This window comes from Podarcis melisellensis, assembly GCF_964234715.1.
Source record: "Podarcis melisellensis genome assembly, chromosome: 14".
In the NCBI taxonomy this organism is placed as follows: Eukaryota; Metazoa; Chordata; class Lepidosauria; order Squamata; family Lacertidae; genus Podarcis; species Podarcis melisellensis.
In genome coordinates this window covers 25,747,811-25,754,174 of record NC_138546.1, presented here as the reverse complement: position 1 = coordinate 25,754,174, position 6,364 = coordinate 25,747,811, and positions in this window count along the sequence as shown.

The window sequence follows — 6,364 nt, the reverse complement described above, 5'->3', positions numbered from 1 at the left end:
GGCATGAAAAGACCAGATTTCAAAAATAAAAATCATCAGTCGCTTGCCTTTTCTCTTGCATTGTGCACTCATTGCTGCTGCTTTTTTAAAATAACAAAAACAATTTTTATTAAAGATTTTCCTCGTTTACAAAAGCACATGCATTGTCTCTTTCTTCAGGTTGTGTTTTCTACAGATCAGTTACATTTGCCCTGAGACATTGGTGTTTGTTATATGCAGCATAGGGTTGGGAGGAAAGGGGGGGCAGGAGAGGATGGGACGCTAAAGTTTATTTTCTTTTACTTAGTGTATGCATGGGGTTTTTGTGTCAGCTCTCACTTGGGTTGGTTCTCTTTCTATACGTTTCCCCTGATGGTTGGGGTGGCCTTGGGTGTGATTGATTGTCTTTGGTTGGCTGCAGTTGGATTTGTTTGTGCGAATGTGAGGGGGTTGTTGGGTTAAGTTAACCATATTGAATTGTTCTGGTTACAGGTAGATAGCCGTGTTGGTCTGCTGTAGTCGAAATAAAATAAAAAAAATCCCTTCCAGTAGCACCTTAGAGACCAACTAAGTTTGTTATTGGTATGTGAAGAAGTGTGCATGCACACGAAAGCTCATACCAATAACAAACTTAGTTCGTCTCTAAGGTGCCACTGAAAGGAATTTTCATATTGAATTGTGTGATGTCGGTGGGTTCATGTTGTCTTGTTGGGCTGTGTATGTGATAAAGGGGAGCCATACCAGATTGAAGACGTCCTCTTCTATTTGTCCCCATATCAGTTACAGTCTATTGGTTAGCTTTTCTAGTAATGCTGTTTCCCATACTACTTGATACCAGTGTTCCATGTTTATTCCTGACAGGTCCCTGGCTATGATGTTTCTGGAGAGTAGGTGGATTATGAGCTCTTTATAGTGTGTTCAGTAGGGCCAGTTTTGGGCTGACTTCTAGTACCTGTTAGTTGTTTTGCTTATTTCTTGTACGATTGCTATCCAGAAGAGTTGGGTTTGGGGGCATTCCCACCAGATATGGAGGTATGTGCCTATGGAGGTGCAGCCTCTCCAGCATTTTGGTTAGGTTCCTGGACATAGCAGCACCAGTTTACGTGGTGTTAGGTACCAAGTGAGTTCCTTTCTGTTTGCTGATATGGATTTAAAGGGAGTTACTGATGCTTGTTTTTAAAACCTTTTCAGGCTTGCCTTAAAAGAGGTATATAAATACCTTACATAAAAATCTAAAACCATTTTTGCCTAGAGATGTCAGTGTACAGCTGTGCATTCACAGTCATTTGTGCTGGAGCCGGTGGCACATGAAACACAGGATTTCTTTGGCTGTTGAAACCTGATTAATCAAAGGTGGCATTGTGAATACATTTCCTCTTTCCCAGGAATGGCTATAGATCAGCAGTAGAACCTCCACTTTCCATGCAATGCTCCAGATTCAGTCCCTGGGTAGGACTGGAAATGTCTCCTGCCTGAAATCCTGGAGAGTTGCTGCCAGTCAGAGTAGATGAGGTAGATCAGGGGTAGGCAACCTAAGGCCCGGGGGCCGGATGCGGTCCAATCGCCTTCTAAATCCAGCCTGCGGACGGTCCGGGAATCGGTGTGTTTTTACATGAGTAGAATGTGTGCTTTTGTTTAAAATACACCTCTGGGATATTTGAGGGGCCTGCCTGGTGTTTTTACATATCGTATTTTTCGCTCTATAAGATGCACAGACCATAAGACGCACCTAGTTTTTGGAGGAGGAAAACAAGAAAAAATAATATTCTGAATCTCAGAAGCCAGAATAGCAAGAGGGATCGCTGCGCAACGATCCCTCTTGCTGTTCTGGCTTCTGGGATAGCTGCGCAGCCTGTATTCGCTCCATAAGGCACACATACATTTCCCCTTACTTTTTGGGAGGGAAAAAGTGAGTCTTATAGAGCAAAAAATACGGTAAGTAGAATGTGTGCTTTTATTTAGAATGCATCTCTGGGTTATTTGTGGGGCATAGGAATTCATTCATATTTTTTTCCAATATATAGTCTGAGGGATGGTGGACCAGTCCATGGCTGAAAAAGTTTGCTGAGCCCTGAGGTAGATGGACCACTGGTCTGACTTCGCAAAAGTCAGCTCCCTGGGTCCCTATCTTATTTCACATTTCGAAAACACAATTGTTGAAGGCTTGCTCTGTGTTTGTCTGCATGGGGCTTGGGCACCATCTGCTGGGCAAGGAAAGGGAGTGAGGAAGCTGGCCCCATGTGATGCCATCCTTGATGACAGCTTCAACCACTCTGAAGTGAATCTTTATATGGATCTAGGAATAACGGATTATGGGCAGGGACACTGTTAAACTAATGCCCAAATGACTTCAGTTTCCAGTTGGCAACACTTCCTGGACATGATAAACATAAAGGTCTGTACAGTGCTGTGGCATGTCCTTAACTTTGCCAGAAGTTCCTGGCTCTTCTTAAATACCTTCAGCAAAGGAGAGCCCACACTTCCTGAGGCAAACAGCTTGTATCATTAGGGACTGTCTCCCCATGTTTTCCCAAAATCAGCTTCCCCGCAATTTCCACCTCTTAGTCCTGCCTTCTGGACAAAAGAAAAAAAGTATGCATGACCGAGTCTCCACCCCAGTGTTGTTTAAAGCAATTAAAATGTTTGTCCTAAAGTCTGCTTAGTCATTTCCATTTGACTTTTGTCAAAAATTGTGGCAATGTGTGCTAAATTATGTACAGTAGAAGATGTTTGTGTGTAGCTTTGCTTGGATGCCTTCTAATTTTGACAAGTACTAAACCAATGTACCCCATTTTCTTCTCCAAGCTATTCAGCCTTCTTGATTTTGTGCCTTCCCCTCTTCCATCAGCAGTCTATTACTATTTTGTGCCTTCCCCTCTTCTATGAGCAGTTTTTTACTATTAATTTATTTATATCCCACCTTTTCCCCAGATCAGGACTCAAGAAGACTTACACAAATTAAAACAACATAGATAAAATATTGAAGGCTAAAACCGTATAAAACATAATAATTAAAAAGTAATTAAACTGTTATAGAAGTAAACAATATACAAACAGATCTATTAAAACACAAATAGTAAAAACAGCACAGTGCTATTTAAATGCCCATTTCTTAAAAAAACATTCAGGCTGCAAAAGCCTATTACAATAAAAGAGTCTTCAGTAGCTGGCGGAAGGGTCTATTCTACCACAAGTTCTCACCAGCTAATCTCTTATTTGTGGTTGCCACAAATTCCCTTTCCCCTATATCTTCTCGCAAGTACAGAGGGCTTTGGAGGAAGAGGTTCTGTTCTCCCCGTCCCCCGCTCCCCATGGCATGTACTAGGACTGGGCGATATCTGGTTTTCAACATCACAATATATCACCAGCTAAATATAATATATCTCTGGTGGCGGAGGGTCTTGCTGGGCCTGCAGGGGCAAACCATACCTCCCTGCAGCGGCGGAGGCTGCACTGCTCTTCCCTGTGCCAGCAGAGGGTCTTGACGAGGCTCCCTGCAGCAGTGGAGGGCCTAAAATGTAAGGAAGTGGTAGGTTTAATTAAAATATTAGATAAACTTCCATATATTATATTTAATATATTTTCAACTAATTTATGAGTAGTTTAAGTGATTTACTAGTCAAGTTGCATCTGCTCCCCCACTCAGAGGTCTAAGTGGAATCTGCATACATGAGCCCCACTGAGTTCAACTAAACTTCTACTTTCCAGGGAGTAAACTCCAATGAATTCAGTAGGGTTTGCTTATGAGTAGACATGCATTTGCTTTCACCGCTTACTGAAAAACACCCTCCCCATCATTCTCGCACAGTACCTAACCTCCCTTTTCGGCATAAGGCAGCCAACTAAATCATATCCCGTCCATTCACCCCCACCCCCACAGAAGCCCCCCCCCCAAAAGCCCTCATCCCACCAGTATCTCCATTTTTATCAAAAGGAGGGAGGGCAAGCGAGCAAGCAAAAAAGGTAGTCTCTTTTAAATTTAAAAAAAACCATTTATAATATGGAGGAAAGCTATTTAGGGGAAACCAACAACATAAACACCACCAGAAAATAAAAATGAAAACTCTTCCCCCTCTTTTTTTTCACTGGTGAGGGAAGAAATACTGCTTTCTAGTTCTTTGTTTACTTTGCCTCTTTGATTGTCTAGCATGGGGGGTCTCTTCTGTATTGTTAACAGGCTCTGCATAAATACTCTGCTTCAGAGTATCTGACAAAGTGTCAGATTCACAAAGTGTGTATTACACAGGAAAGCTCATACCTTGAAAGCATATTATCTGTAAAGTATCTGTTCAGCTGAGCTACTCCCAGGTAAGTTTCCACCTTTTGTAAGTTTCCACCTTTTGTACACCGGTATATCGCCTTGTTGAAACACTTATCACAATGCTATTTCACTTCAACGATGTGGTGATTTATTGCACAGCCCTAGCCTGTACAAACCATCTTTCGGTGCTTCACCCCACTGCCCCAATTTCATTACTGCATTTTTATTTTGCTATCATCTACTCCTTGCAGCAGTCACCTTCAACATGGCTGACATGTTATTGTCACGGTTCAGCCCTGCACAGACATCAAACCTGAAGTCTCAGAGGAGCAAAGAGAGTACCCCTCTTCCAGCTGTAATAAAAAAATTAAGGTCTTATATATATAATAAATGTTCATAAATGTACCAACCAAGCACGTACATAGATATGTGGACCACACGTCTGGAGCAGCACAGGAAGACAGTCCTGAAACCTTTTTGATTCCCAAACTGACCAAATGTTTTCTCCGCAAGGAGTGAGGGGGTGAGGGAACCTTCCCATTGTCTCAGGAATTGGGTAATCACCATCTCAAAGGAATGGCCAGACTGCTAGGAAAGGCAATCAGATAACCTGGCAGACAGGAAAAACAACAACATTCAAATTCCTGTTGTAGACCGCCTTTTCTGTGATGTAGGTATGATGTTTGTGGGTGGCGGTCTTGGGTTACACCCCTTCTGTGATGCATGTGTGATGTATGGAGGGGTGGTCTTGAGCTCCAGGGAAGGCAATTTAAAATGTCTATATAAGGGCAGGCACAACTTTGTTCTGGGTCCTCCTTTCTCCTGTGTATGAGGGGAGCACCCTGTTGCAACAGTTCAATAAAGATGTGCCTTACTAGCTGCTTTGCTTCTCAATATTCTCTGGTTGGCCTCTGTTATTTTCTCCTACCGATGGAGAACCTACAAAGGGTTCTATAATGGCTCTTGTGTCCCCCATAAGGGAATAAGGGCAGATTTTGTTTACAACACAGCAGATCACTGGATCCAGATACCCCTGCCCCACACCAGCTACCTGGGTTCCCACCAACCTCTCAGGACCCACCCCCCTTCCACAAACATCTTTTTCTTTCTTTTTTATTGAATTTGTATCCCACCAGAGGTCATCACCTTAATCCCTTATTAGTTTCAGTTTGTGGTTCAGTCTACATGCCCAATAAGAAAAAAACTTCCAAACTGAGACATACTGTAGATGATGTTTATGATGATTAATATTTGGTGTGGCTATTCTAATAACTTAATCTTTTATTTGATTTGTATAGACACTGAACTATATCCATGCTCTGGGATTGCATTTGCTTCCCTGGCTGCCTGGTTAACCTGGTCTAACTGTCCCAAGCCATGACCATATTAGCTGAGGCAGTTTGACATCTGAGAACAATGCAGATTCAGGTCTGTTTGAAAGGTTTATTCTTATACTGCCAGTCAGCAAGATTCAGCAGTCCACTCCTGTCCTTTCATTTCTGTCTGAATCTTGCCTGACACTCGGGGCATTTGCATTGCTCTTCTCCTCTTTTGCAGAGGCTCACTCATGTTGTTTATAGTTCAAGACAGTGAAAATAAACAAGTTAATTTTCAGGTCACTTCCTGGGTTTTGCTTTTGTAAGACATCATCTTTAATAACTGTGTTTGTGTGTATTTCTTTTGGGCTGCTGTATATTAGCCATGATTCTAAATCTACTGAGTTAATGCCCCTGTCATTAGGTAAAATTTAGCAACGCAAAAGAAAAGGCACTTACATTCTTTTAAATCCCAGTAGCTCAAAATATAACTTTATTATTAGGCAAGAGATCAGTAGCTGTTTATTTTTCAGATTTGAAGAAAGAGGAAATAAATGCTTGTAACTAGTAGATCATGAGGACGGTATGAAAAACTGTGCATCCAATGGTATAATTGGTCCTCATGGGTCTATGGAGCAGCATATAATACTTGGAAGATGGAAAGAACAGAATGAGAGTGCAAGACTTTGGGAGGCTTCCTGACTCAAAAGGAGTAGAACCCCACAACAGACTCGAGTGAAACCCAAAATGACAGAGCCAGGCTGTTCTGCTGCAGGTAAGTGGGAATGAGTGAACAATCTGCACTTTC